Genomic DNA, 14,843 nt, shown 5'->3' on the forward strand with positions numbered 1-14,843 from the left:
ATGATATCGAGCGCCAGAACAACTTGGCCACAGTAAGGCAATCTTGTCCATGGTATGACTATTTTCCACCTTCCCATTTCAACTCTCTGGCACCCTATCTGCATAACCTAGCAACCCTAAAATATAGGCGCGCTTTTACTCTCGCAAGATTGACTGTATTGCCCTCGGCTGTACTTGAGGGACAATTCCAACAGATTCCATAAAAAAAACGCTTATGTCCCTGTGGAGATGGCAGTACTGAATTGCTGGTGCATGCCCTTCTGGCTTGCACTCTTTATAAAGACTTGAGGACTGAGATTATCACCCCTCTTTTATTGTCCATTCCGGGTTGCCCAACCACCGCCACAGTGTCCTTTCTCTTGGCAGATCAAGATGAGCAGGTGACAGCAAAGGTTGCAAGGTTTTTAGCTGGGGCAATCCGAATAAGATCCACCATTTGACTATTGATTCAAAACCCCAAATTGCATTTTATATAATTGACTTTTTATTTCTATTCTTTGATTATTGCATTGTTGTTTTATTGCTATGGCCGATGGCTGATGCAATTAAAGCTTTATTCATTCCGCCATAGGGCGATCCTTAACCCTGCCAAATAATCAACCAGCAGACAGGTTGATTGATTCAGGATATGCGCCCAATGCCTGCTGACATATGCAATCCATAAAGTTGTGCCCTGTTTAACTCCCAAGTGGTTTTCCTGTGTTTACTGAAGCTTCATTGTGTCTTGGCCATGCTGCTCGCATCTTCACTGGACCCGAAATAGGTTCATTCCATCGAACCCGAGTCTTTCTGGGATATATGACCAGCTCTCATTTCCTAATTCTGCTCCAATGAGTACCACTCAGCCACTTCTGCTGGAAGGACTGAGAGCATCCAGTCATACTCAGGTCCCAGAATTCTGATTAAGCCTCCAAGACGTCAACTTCAATTATTTCTGCCGGTCTCTCCCTTATGAGAGGGGAAATGTACCTCCTTCTCAAACGGTTATCAGATGGGTGGGCTGCAGCTATCAGTTACTCCCCGTGTACAAGCCCTGGCTAAATCTCACTTGCTGTTTATTCCCTCCTGGGCCAGAGGTTAACCTGTTAAGTTGAGAGCTGATCCCCAAACAGACATTAATGTCTTAATGCATTTAGCGGGTTGTGGATCTTTGCGGCGATGGATCTGAAGGAACGTATTGTTTCTTATAACTCGGCGAGGTCACCGATGGCTAAGGGCACCTGGAAGGCTTAAGTAAACATAGCTCAGCTTACCTCCAGCCCCCCTCAGTTATTATTTCAAAGCTATACATAACTCTACTGTTAAAAAAAAAAGGTTCATGTGTCTCAAAATTTTCAGAAGGAACCAATAAGAACAAAACAAGCAGCCTTTGAAGGCTTCCAAGGCGTCCTTCGTAACTGTGTTGTTGTTTCAGGAGCCGGTATTGCAGCTTAACATGGTGGCCATTTTAGAGGAGGAAATGGATTTGAGTGTCACCTTTCCACACCTCCTGCTTCATATTAGCAGCAGAAAAGAAATGCAGAGGTGCGTTCTCAGTTTGGTCCTCAGCTTCGTGGGGATGCATGCAAAACGTCTGGCATTTTGACACAATGAAGTAGCTGAAACTGCCACCTACATAGCTTTAAAAGAGGGGGATGCTGGGCTTTTCTGACTTTTTTTTTTTTTTTTGAGAGAGAGAGAGAGAGAGAGAGAATGTCATCAGTGTTAAGGGGGGAGAGGGAAATACCATGTTGTTGAACAGAATAATATCAACGATAAAAGCACATTCATAAACAGGTACAAAAGTACATCACAAACTGGTAGAGTAGCTTAATAGATCAACATAGCTGGATCAGGGAAAATTTTGGGTGAACTGATGGGTTTTTAAGCAAGCAGCTAAATGCCAGAATTGTAGGTGCTCAATGATGATGGTGGTGGTGGTGATGCAGAATTACCCACTCTTCATCCTGAGGTCCCAGGTTGGGTCACAACATTAAAAAATAGTTTAAAGCAACATAATATTTGTTAGGAATACAGTATTGTTTTAGGGTTGAGAAGATTGCGGAAACAGTGTGGATTCCCCCAAACCAAATTTTCATATGCAGATCATAATTGCAACAGAACCATTTCAGAATCCCTTGAGTTGGGCGAAAGATGCAAGGGACCTTAAGTTAAGACCTTAAGTTAAAATCAGAAATTTCTCCAGACTCCTTTTTTATTAATTTTAAAAAAATCATTCGCTTGAAATTCATGCAAAGACAAATTTCTGAATCAATGTTGAAATTGGTTTTGGGTGAAATATGTTGACAATGTGAACTTCTTCTTCATCATTATCCTCTTCTTCTTCTGTAAATTTGGCTAATTGGGTCCAAGCAGTGCCTCTTTTTTTGAGAAAAATAGGTACTGGTACTCACTATGAAATTGTTACAGTTATGCCACAACTTTTAACAACAAAAAAGAGGTGAGTACCCCCTGGAAAAAAGGAGTGGGTCCAAGTTCATTGGGTGTCACCTCAAAATTCCTCACAATGCTCTCTTGAGGAAAGGGCCATGTCAATATATTTTGCTGATTAAAACTGGGCCCAGATGGCAAACCCCTTTCCTAGCACCAACAAATTAAAAATTCTTGCTGTACCAAGCTCTCCCTCTCCCCCTCCCCCTCCCTCCCCCCTTCCCCAGTGGTGTCACTGAAAACAGGTTGCACCATCCTGTTGCACAGCAGAATCAGACTTGGTCTAAGGAGAAATGCCCAAATCTGGCTCAAATATCATTTCAGGCAAGAAGCCAACATCACCTTGATGCAAATCATTTCCCAAACTGAGGGCTGGCTCCAATTCAAGGAGCACACACAGTAGTGGGGCAATGATGAAGGCTTCATGTACTTGCTGCAGTGAGAAGGTTGGTTTGCTGAATTCTGTGGTGAGGAGGCTAGGGACAGTGTCTTTCCCACTAGCCCTCCGAAAACCTGGAGCTGGTACTATCTCAAATTCAATTCCAAAAGGTTCAGGACTGATAGACTGAAATTTCCCAAATCCAAGAGGAAGGGCTGTAGCTCAGTGGTACAGCATCTGTTTTGCCTTCAGAAGTTCCCAGGTTCACTTCCCAACATCTCCAGGTGGAACTGGGAATGTCACCTGTTCTAAAACTCTGAAACAAAAGAAGATCGTGCTGGATCAGGCCAAAGGCCAGCATCCTGGTCTCACTGTGGTGAATCAGATGCCTCTGGGAAACATGCAAAGAGGACCTAAGGTCAAGAGCACTCTCCTGTGGCTTCCAGCAGCTGGTGTTCAGAAGCAAGACTGCAGTTGAGTATGGAATTAGTGGCCAGTCTAGGCAGTAGACAGCGCTGATCTGAGCTGGATAAGCCACTGATCAGACTTGGTTTGAGGCAGCTTCCTATGTACCCAAAAGTCAAATGTAGGTTCCAGAAAGGAGGAAAACCATGCTGCTTTGCATTTTTGTGAAATGTCATTGAAGCTCCAGCGGGTTTCTTGCCATTCATTCTTAAGTGCCACCTCCTCTGTATGCCATGAGCAATCAACCTGCATTTAGATCTTATCAAATTTCAAGCTCTCCTAGTTTGCCCCAGCTAAATGGACCAAAGGGACTTATCTCCCTTTATAATCTAAAATGAATTCTTATCAGATGACAGGCGCCTGGTTTAAGACCTGGGATCTTGGAAGTCCTTGGTGCGAATCTCACCTCTCTCCCATACTCACCAGTATCTGGGTTATTTTTTGTGGCTCTGTGGGAGCAGATGTTGTCAGAAGAGTGTTGAAATTTGAATGAGGATTTGCTGGGCGATTTTAGGCTTTCTCTCTACCTAACCCTACCTGATGGGGTTGCTATGAGGATGAAAGTGGTCTGGGACCATGTATGCTCCCCATAACCTCTTGGAGGAACAGCAGGATGTAAAAATAAACCATGGAAACAATAATACATGCTCTACTTACAGGGAAGTTGTTGCAATGCTTTGGTTATCTCATAGCACGCAAGAAGTGCTTGAACTCCCTAATGAGGAATGCTGTTGGACTCTGGCTCCCATCAGCCCCGGCTAGCTCAGTCAATGGTCAGGGACGAAGGGAGTTGTAGTCCAACAACATCTGGAAGGTTACAGGTTTTCCATCCCTGCTTTAAGTCATGGAATCATTGGATTGACTCTGGTCCTAAAATGGGAGTAGGACTCTGGCCGAGACACATGCCCGACTGGCATGTTCCCTCCCTCCTGGTTGATCGTTCGGTAGTTTCATAAGCTTTCTTCAGCCCAAACAACACAGCGACTGATGCCAACAGACATTGGCACACTTAGGAATCCACAGAGTTGGCACAACTTGCGTGTGACAGACCTCAGCAACTCAGCGTTTTGGCTAATCTACTTTATTTACATATCAACACACACGGAGCACTGCAACATGGCTCCCTCGCTCTCTCTAGCATCAGACAGCAAAGAGAAAAGGAACAAAGGACAATAGTCCCACTTCACGGAACACAGTAACACAAACATCCTGTCTCCATCACTTCCCACTCTGTGGAGTCAAAACATACACCGTCATGTGATAGACAAAAATCCCATGACTGTAATCATAGATCAGGAATTCTAACACCTGGCTCCTTCTACATGCAAAAAAAGAGATGTTTTGCCCAGGGTTTCAGATAGGAGCTTGCCCTTCAGTCCTACTTGGAGACACCAGGGATTGAACCTGGGACGTTCTGAATGCAAGACAGATGCTCTACCACTTAGTCAGCACCCTTACAAAATAGGAACAATGGTATCCACCTTATGTCAAATCAGACAGTTAGGCAATCCATTGCCCAGCCTCACCAGCAGAGGTTTCTCACAGTCCTGCTTGGAGGCACCAGGGATTGAACTTGGTGCCTTCTGCATGCAGAGCAGATGATCTGCCACTCAGTTATGGCTCCTTCCTCTATGGAGCTTGAGAGAATCCCCACAACAGAGGCCTCACATGACCTGAGGCCTCGTCCATTGAAGGAGCATTACGGACACACATTCCTCAGCCCATTTGGCTTTCACTGGAATTGGTGAGTCGCTGGGGGCTTCCAAGGAGCCGACAAAAGGGCGATCTGGGGCAGACGCGCATTTTTTGGAGAAAGCATTGCTTGCTTGAGAAAGAGAGACAGAGACAAATATTTTGTTGTTCCAAACAAGCTCGACTCCTGAGGGCAAGTCCCAAAACCTCACATTCCAACACAGGACACAGTCCCACCTTAGAATACCGTTCCTTCATCATCATTATTCTTATTATTTTTAAAAACCAACACAAATTCTTGCTTGTGGGCATGCATGAGAAGGGTGAGGGGGAAGCGGGAGCAAACTATCCTTGGCACACACACCCTCCTGCCGGGGCGAAGAGAGAAGGAAAGCTCCGGGGCTGTCAGCCTGGCACCTCTGGGAGACACAAAAATTTCCCCCTTCCCCACCAAAACATGCATGTTTAAAGACAAACATGGCATTCCACTTGCCAACCCTCAATCATTTTTCCCCCCATGTTGTGGCTCTGGGCTTAATTAGAGCTGGCAAGGAGCGATGGGTGTGGATTCCTTTTCTGGCTGCCTTGCCCAGCGTTTGAAGCCGAGTCCAGGGGAACTCCGATGGGCACGGTAAGATTTCTACCTTTGGGGGAATCATGTTCAGAGAAGGGGGGGGCAGGACTGCTCCGTTATGAGTCTCCCACTTGCAATTACGCTTCTTTGTGGTTTGCCCACCGGCTTTCCCTTGGCTCCATTAACGGAGGTTGCTTTTACCTCTCTCAGGATCTCTCACATCCATGTCTCTGGCTGGTGTGATTTGGATACAAGCCTGCTCCTTTCGCCCGCTTTCATTGAGCCACTCTGCATCTCAACTTGACCAGAGGTGGGATTAAATTGGTTTCGCAGTTCTTTTTTCTTTTCCGTTCGTTTTTTGTTTGTTTGTTTTTTACCCCTTCTCAAAACAGGAGTCCTTGAAAGTAATTGCTTCTTGGCTCTGTTTCACAAATTTATTTACTTTCCAGACATCAGGTGAGCTTGGAAAACCGGCAGAGTAATTCCTGGGATTTTTTTGTTTTTTATTGCAGGGATTGGGAAGGAGTCAATGAGAGTTTGCCCCAGGCTACATTCACACCACACATTTAAAGCACTGTGATGCAGATTTTAAACAGTCACGGCTTCTCCCAAAGGATCCTGGGAGCTGTAGTTTGTTAAAGATGCTGCGAGTTCTAAGGTAAAAGTAAAGGGGCCCCTGACCATTAGGTCCAGTCGTGGCCAACTCTGAGGTTGCGGCGCTCAGCTCACTTTATTGGCCGAGGGAGCTGGCGTACAGCTTCCTGGTCATGTGGCCAGCATGACTAAGCCGCTTCTGGTGAACCAGAGCAGCGCATGGAAACACCATTTACCTTCCCGCTGGAGCGGTACCTATTTATCTACTTGCACTTTGGCGTGCTTTCGAACTGCGAGGTTGGCAGGAGCCGGGACCAAGCAACGGGAGCTCACCCCGTTGTGGGGATTCGAACCTCCGACCTTCTGATCGGCAAGTCCTAGGCTCTATGGTTTAACCCACAGCGCCACCCACATCCTAGGAAGCCCCTATTCCCTTGCCAGAGTTACAATTCCCAGAGTTCCCTGTGAAGAGGGACTGATTATTAAACCACCCTGAGAATGGAAGTTCTGCTGGGGAAATAGAGATCTCCTCACAACTCTCAGGAGTCTTAACAAACTGCACTCAAAAGAAAGCCTTGTCGTGGAATTTTACAAGCAATGAAACTAACACTACAGAAACCAAACAAACTCCTCTATGGGTAGAACTTTGGAAAGGTACTCAAATAGCAAGGGTTTGGGTTAGATCAGTGTTTCCCAAATGTTTTTGGGCAACAGCACACCTGTTTACCGGAAAAAAATCTCACGGCACACCACCATTAAAGCCCCGCCCCGTGACGTCAGCGTGCAGCGTCACGCCGGGAGGGACGCACAAAAGTGAACGTTTTTTCCCTTCCCCTTGCCGGGGTGGGAGGAGGCAGCAGAGCGAGGGACTGAGGGACGGCGGCAGCTGAGGCGGCTACGGCTGTTGTGGTGGTGGCGGCGATAGCGGGCGGAGGAGGAGCCGTCGCCGGGAGTTGCTGCTGCTGCTGTTGCTGCTGCTGCCCGGACATGCCGGCCTCCTCCTCCTCCGCTGTCGCGCGCGCTGCCCCGCCGCTCGGCACCACCACCGCGGAGCCGCCCCCGGCTCGACGCGGATCCTCGCTGCCGCCGCCTCTCGCCGCCCGACTCGCCCGCCTCCCTCCCACGGCACACCAGCCGGTGTCTCACGGCACACTAGTGTGCCGCGGAACACCGGTTGGGAAACACTGGGTTAGATGACTCAGGGTCCCTTCGAACACTACAAATCTATGGTTTTATAAAACCCTGTAGAGCCTTTGTGGGTCAATATAGAGACATTGCTGAGCTAGAAGAACCAATGATCTGTAGAAGTTCCCCTGCCCTTTGGGGTTTTTTTCTCTGGAGCTTTCGCCGCAAAACCCCACCCTTTCATTGGAAAAAAACAAATTGATGTTTGCTCTCATTGAGTGCTAAAGAGAGGGTTTTCATGGGGAAAGCTTTGGGGCAAAAGAAAGAGAGAAAAAAAGATTGGACATGGAGCTTTTAAGCATGGACCTGTGCCTGGGAAGAGCATGACAAAAGGTAAGTGTGGATAAGACCTACGTTCCAATGGCCCCCATGCCAAAATTTGCATCTCTTCCTGTTGAATGGGGCACCGTTCTGCAGGAATACACGTAACACTGCAGCCTCTGAATGAGAACTGAGCTCACGCAGCGGCTGACGATGGGAACCTGAGATACCAGTTCCATTCTTCTTTCAGCCCGCAACTGACCCCATGCTGACCAAAGTGATTCCAACCCCAACCCACATTATAAGTGGGATAATAATGCTGGCCTACTTTGGAGAAGAAGGGGAAGGGAATGAAGGTAACACACACAGACACACACAACACACACACACACAATCTGATATTTTCCTTATAATATTTGTTGCTTGTGTGCTGCTTTGTTTATTCATTATCTGAAATTAATGAGCAGAGCTTCGGAAACATTAGCTCCCAAACACTTCACTGCTCCTGCCTCGAGTAAATATCCAGCGCACACCAAGTCATCAACAGGGTAAATAAGAGAACAGATCTTTCCCCCTCACCATTCACCTTGGTGATTTAAAAGCCAGGACGATCACCACCGAGTCAATTTCCATTGGAAGAGGGGCATCAGGATATATGTGGACTGTTGTTGTTACTGCTGCTGTTGTTACCTGCCCTTCATTAGCAGGTCGCAGGGCGAGTCACAACAATCCGAAACTCAGAGATAGAAACAGTTAAAACAGATGACAGTCACGAGAATTTATGGCATTAATGGCATTTAATGTGCAGGTTGGGCCCACCTATCTGTTTCCAGCAGCGGTCAATTACCGTATTTTTTGTCCTATAGGACGCACCTTTTCCCCTCCAAAAATGAAGGGGAAATGTGTGTGCATCCTATGGGGCGAATGCAGGCTTTCGCTGAAGCCTGGAGAGCGAGAGGGGTCAGTGCGCACCAACCCTTCTCGCTCTCCAGGCTTCGCGCAGCTCTCCACAAGCTGTGGGAGCCCGCACCGGGCTCCCACGGCTTCGGGAGAGTTGCCTGCATGCTGAAGCCTGGGCGCGCTGAGCTCAGCACGCCCAGACTTCGCACAGCTCTCCGCAAAGCACGGGAGCCCGGCGCTGGGCTCCCGCGGCTTGCGGAGAGTTGCCTGTTCTGGGGGCTAGGGTCGGGGGAAGCTTGGGCTTCCTCCACCCCAGCCCCGTGCCTGGGGGGGGGGATAATTTCCCCCCTTTATTTCCCCCCAAAAAAACTAGGTGCGCCTTATGGGACGGTGCGTCCTATAGGGCGAAAAATACGGTAGATGTTCCAGGAAAGGCGACAAGTAGGGCTTGAAAGCAATAGACGTCTAGTGTCCAGAGCTCTATCTTCTCAGAACATGAAGGTTCCCTATAGCTTGGAGGCATCTATGAACCAGGAAGTAGTGACCACTTTTCTCAGATAATCTCAGGGAATGAAAGTGTTGTGCAAAGAGCAGAAGGTCCAAAACAGATCACTGATAGTAAGGGGATGCTGGGAAACCCATACACATTAATAAAAAGTTAAATAAATATGCCACTCTTGTCCCCCCTCAATTTTAAGGAGTCAGGGGTTTGAATGGGCAATGCACCTGCTTCCAGAAAATGTGAATGATTCCCTGATAGGCATTATCTGAATGCTTTTCCTCCCACCCTTGTGAATTGTTTGCCAAATGATAAGGGTCTTTGTAGCTGAACACATTTACCCATCGCTTATATATGCATGTTAATGGTTCCCCTGCTCCCCGGCAACACACCTCTTCTTTGACAATTGTATTTCTACCCTTTATTTTGGTTTCCTTCCCTAGCCCCGTCCCGATGCCATATTACATTCTCTAATTTCCTTTTATCTTCTCTTTATTTTTTGCAATGTCTCAGGACGTGTCTCTATAAGACAAGTTAATTTAGTCAATTACTCCAGTTTGGTTACAGATAAAATCTTTAATTTATCCAGGCCCCTCTTTATTCTTTCTAGGATCCTCTTTTCCATTAATTTCATGAAACATTCTAATTTTCCATTTTAGGGACGAGCTCATTTCACCCGCAGACACGTGGACAGGCAGAGATGCGGAATCGGCGCTATCAATTTCCCAGCTATGGCACTGAGGAGGGGTGTTTGTGTGTGTGTTTGTGTGTGTGTGTGTGCTTCTTTGAGGTTCTGCCTTCATTATAATTGCAATCTGCATTTCTCTTTGCTTTCTCTGCTCTTCCCAATCACGTCTGCCATCACCAGCTGCCCTCCGTGCCAATTCCTCATCTCTCTGTCCTGCCGTAGTTACACCACGAATCTCTTTAGAACAGCTCCAGGGTTAGAAATATGGAGATGAACCCACCCGAGAAGGGCAGGTGATCATTGTGGAACAGCCAAGTCACAATTGTAGGGGTGCTAACAGGGTTCATAGGTGATTTCATTTTATCAAGTAGGAAATATTTCATTAAATGTGAGTCCATCCAAATGTGTGAATCTGAGTGGGGGGTGGGGAAGGGAGCAAAATTGTTGCCTGTTATCCTTTATACAAATCTATGGGTGAGAAAAGAGCAGACAAAAAGTTCAAGGGGATGGAGCGATTCACGTATGAGGAAAGCATCTGTGGCCTTTAAGTTTAGAGGAAAAGCAAGTAAGAGGGGACATGACATAACACCAGAATTCATGGACATCCAATGATGCTGAATACTGGAAGATTCAGGAGAGATAAAAAGAAGTACTTGTTATCTGATGTGGTGTGGGGGAGCCAGTGTGGTGTAGTGGTTAGGAGCAGTGGACTTGTAATCTGGTGAACCGGGTTCGCTTCCCTGCTCCTCCACATGCAGCTGCTGGGTGACCTTGGGCCAGTCACACTTCTCTGAAGTCTCTCAGCCTCACTCACCTCACAGAGTGTTTGTTGTGGGGGAGAAAGGGAAAGGAGAGTGTTAGCCGCTTTGAGACTCCTTTGGGTAGTGATAAAGCAGGATATCAAATCCAAACTACTACTACTACTACTACTACTACTATTCTTCTTCTTCTTCTTCTTCTTCTTCTTCTTCTTCTTCTTCTTCTTCTTCTTCTTCTTCTTCTTCTTCTTCTTCCAGCACATAGTTAAACTCTGAAACTCGCTTCCCTGGGAGGCAGCAATGGCCACCAACCTGGATAGCTTTAAAAGAGAATTGGACAGATTCATGGAGGGCAAGGGCATCAATGTATACTAGCAGTGCTATTTTTTTTCTAGAAAAAGAGGTGCCAGAACTCACCATGAATGCCTCCCTTGTTCTCTTATAGGTAAAGATAAAGGACCCTTGTATGGTTAAATCCAGTCAAAGGTGACTATGGGGTTGCGGCGCTCATCTTGCTTTCAGGCCGAGGGAGTTGGCATTTGTGCACAGCCAGCTTTCTGGGTCATGTGGCCGGCAGAACTAAACTGCATATGGTGCAACGGAAGACCATTACAGAAGCCAGAGTGCACGGAAACACTATTTACCTTCCCACCACAGCAGTACCTATTTATCTACTTGCACTGGGAAGCTTTTGAACTTCTGGGTTGGCAGGAGCTGGGACAGAGCAACGGGAGCTCTCTCTGCCGCAGGGATTCGAACCGCCGACCTTCTGATCGGCAAGCCCAAGTAGCTCAGTGGTTTAGACCACAGTGCCATGCCCATCCCCATCCTCTTATAATGCCAATGACACCCATCTGAGAGGAGCCAGAACTGAGTTCCAGCTGAAAAACAGCCCTAGTTCCTAGTCATGTTGGCTAAGCTCTGCCTCCATAGACAGAGGCAGTATGCCTCTGAATTCCTGTTGCTGAAAGCTTCAGGAGGGAAGAAGACTCTTGTGTTCAGGTCCTTCTTGTAAGCTTCCCACAGGCATCCAGTTGACCATGGAGAGAACAGGATGCTGGTCTAGATGGGGCATGGACATGACCCAGCAGACTCTTCTTATGTTCTTATATTCCTGACGTGAATCAGGGCTTCATTTTATGTCCTTGACAAACACAAGTGCCCTGCTGAGTCAGACAAGAGGCCCAGGTCGTCTAGCATCCTCTTCTCCCAGTGGCCAACTGGATGACCATGGAAAGCCCACAAGTAGGAGCTGTGTGCAATCGTGCTCTCCCCACATGTGATTCTTAGTAACTAGCTTTCAGAACCATACTGCCTACAACAACGAAGGCAGAACATAGATACTGCGGCTTGCAGCTATTAATAGCCTCATCCTCCATGAATCTGTCTAATTCTCTTTTAAAGCCATCCAAGTCGGTGGCCATCACTTCTTCTTTTTCAGCGATCCCTCGTAGCCGAGTAAGATTGTCTTCCATAAACACAGTTTTAACAGTGAGTCCGTAAGTAGCTGAGGAGGCCAATTCTGGATCCACACGTCATTCAACAGTGGGGGCACAGGTTTCCAGGTGGAAGTTGATCCCGGTGAGGGTTTGCCAAGCGTGCCTTCCTCTTAGCACATTTCTCCCTTTTGTCCTGAGTTCAAGCGTCTTCAAAGCCCATGACACCTTTGGTAACGGCTGTTCTCCAATTGGATCGCTGGCAGGCCAGTGTTTCCCAATTATCTGTGTTTATACTACACCCTCCCCCCCCCCGATTTGCCTTGAGAGAGCCTTTAAACCTCTTTTGTTGACCACCAGCATTACGCTTTCCATTTTTAAGTTCAGAATAGAGTAGTTGCTTTGGAAGACAACATGACCAGTCCAACGAAGTTGATGTTGAAGAATCATTGCTTCAACACTGGTGATCTTTGCTTCTTCCAGTACACTGGCATTAGTTCAGGTGGTCTTCCCAAGTGATGTATACAATTTATCGGAGACACCATTGATGGAATCTTTTGATGAAGCCATCACTACCCCCTTGTTGGAGCAATTTCCATGGTTTAACTATGCACTTTCCGAAGCAGGTATTGAGTGTGTTGCTCACTCTTCCACCTTACAAAGTAGGTCACAGCCCAGGGAACTGCAGCTACATCTAGAACAGCCTCTCCTGGATCTTTCCACACCAATTTCCTTATTCTGCTCCCACAAGTCCATTTCTCCAGCAAAATATGTCCAGGATTACACGAACCTTACCCCTCTAGAGTGTCTTGCAAGTTTCTGTATGCAGGGATGCAGCTAGGCTGAAGAAACCCACCCTAGCTTATCTCCATTAAAGAAAAGAAAGCTGTATTATCTGTCAATGAACTCTTGGAGGACACACCACTGTAGCAACTAGACGAGATGTTCTACCCGGACACTGAGGTCCAGCTCCGAGGGCCTTCTGGTGGTTCCCTCACTGCGAGAAGCCAAGTTACAGGGAACCAGGCAGAGGGCCTTCTCAGTCGTGGCACCCGCCCTGTGGAACACCCTCCCACCAGATGTCAAAGAGAAGAACAACCACCAGACTTTTAGAAGACATCTGAAGTCAGCCCTCTTTAGGGAAGCTTTTAATGTTTAACAGACCACTGTATTTTAATACTTTGTTGGAAGCCACCCAGAGTGGCTGCGGAAACCCAGCCAGATGGGCGTGGATATAAATAATAAATTCTATTCTATTCTATCAGAGATTATTTTGGCCACTTGCCCAGAAGTTCCCGGAACTACTTCTCGGACACGCTGGAGAGAAAACATGACTCTGGAACACGACATTTAATTCTGCCTTAAGGCACAGGCCAAACTGAGACAGCCGAATTGCAGAAAGAATTGCACTGTCAAGTGACACGCCGGTTCTGCTCACCTGACAGTTCTTTTAAAGAATGGAAAAGAAACAGAAAACTCCTGACTGTACCCAGATACAACTAAGCCCGGTGTCCCCTAGTGAAGAAACCATTTATTAATGGCCCTAGAATCCATACAACGTCTTAGATTCATAGTTGGGAATGTGAAGCACTCAAGTGTTGTTGAACTACAGCAGCCATCACCCAACTATTGAGAATTTTGGGTTTCAAGAGCTTGCCTGAACAAGGACAAATGACTCTCAATTCTCTTCTTCTTCTTTTCACATACAGTGCTGAACGAGACACGGTCACCAAGTATTGAGATTTCAAATTTCACCACAGTGTGAATGCACACTTCCCAGCGACCTCCAAGCAAGAATAACATTGTTTGGTTCAAACAGTGAGGAGAGAGAGAACTGTTTGGACTGTTTTAGGCTGCAGGAAAGTTGTCACATTTTAAAATGCTGCACATTTAAACCTTCCTGCATTGCAGGGGGTTGGACTAGCTCATGGGTAGGCAAACTTAGGCCCAGGGACCAGATCAGGCCAAATTGCCTTCTAAATCCGGCCTGCGGACAGTCCAGGAATCAATGTGTCAGTAGAATCAGTAGAATGTGTGCTTTTATTTAAAATGCATCTCTGGGTTATTTGTGGGACCTGCCTGGTGTTTTTACATGAGTTGAATGTGTGTTTTTATTTAAAATGCATCTCTGGGTTACTTGTGGGGCATAGGAATTCGTTCACCCCCCCCAAAAAAAAAATATAGTCCAGCCCCCCACAAGGTCTGAGGGACAGTGGACGGGCCCCCTGCTGAAAAAGTTTGCTGATCCCTGGAGATAAACCTTGGAGGTACTTTCTAACTATACAATTCTATGATTCTTTGATTCCACTATGTACAAACAGCCCTATTTACTGATAAGCAAATCTAGCATTTCCAAAACACTTTCCTTAAACATTAAGGGTGCTCACAAACAGAACTAAACCAGGATAGGCTACTTTTGCTTTGGATGCCAACTGTTTTTTGTTTTTGTTTTTTGCAGTCCTTCTGTCAAATTTCTGCATCGCAATAACTGAGGATGTCAAAACGGACGTTCATAAATCTACTCTGAAACCATTCCATGACAGTCTACAAATACAAGGTGTTTGGTTTATAACCAAACGCTGCCTTCTCAATGTTTCCTGTCTTTCAGTACTAATGGCTTCACTTTAATTATATCCATAATGACTAATTAATATTATTTATTATTTCTTCGTTTCATTCATCAGTGGTATGTATATGTATATATTTTATTTCAAAAGACCAACATATTAGGAGGAAAGAATAACATTAAATTTTCATTTGTTTGTTATTTGCTGAAAGCCAGCTTTTGAGACAAATGCCTCCTTCTGTATTTCCCTATTAATTCAAATGTTTATAAATAACAATGCAAAGCTCATTATTTTCTCTGGCGACAGTTCTGTTGCTTGCTGTTGTCTTCCAAGTTTAATAGGTATATTCCACCTCTGAATAATTACCAATTTAAAACCAACCAAAAAAAAAAAGCAGCCAAGGATTGGAAAACAA

General features: G+C 46.2%; 1 long non-coding RNA gene across 1 annotated transcript; it reads left to right on the forward strand.

Moving 5' to 3' along the window:
* The first annotated feature begins 5,556 nt into the window (after nucleotides 1-5,556).
* LOC309541527 lies at nucleotides 5,557-14,391 on the forward strand. The gene is made up of 3 exons (XR_014223796.1): nucleotides 5,557-5,597; nucleotides 5,751-5,850; nucleotides 14,320-14,391. It is a non-coding gene; the product is annotated as an uncharacterized lncRNA (long non-coding RNA).
* The last annotated feature ends 452 nt before the right edge of the window (nucleotides 14,392-14,843 follow it).

This window comes from Podarcis vaucheri (assembly GCF_965113315.1).
Source record: "Podarcis vaucheri genome assembly, chromosome: 10".
Classification (NCBI taxonomy): Eukaryota; Metazoa; Chordata; class Lepidosauria; order Squamata; family Lacertidae; genus Podarcis; species Podarcis vaucheri.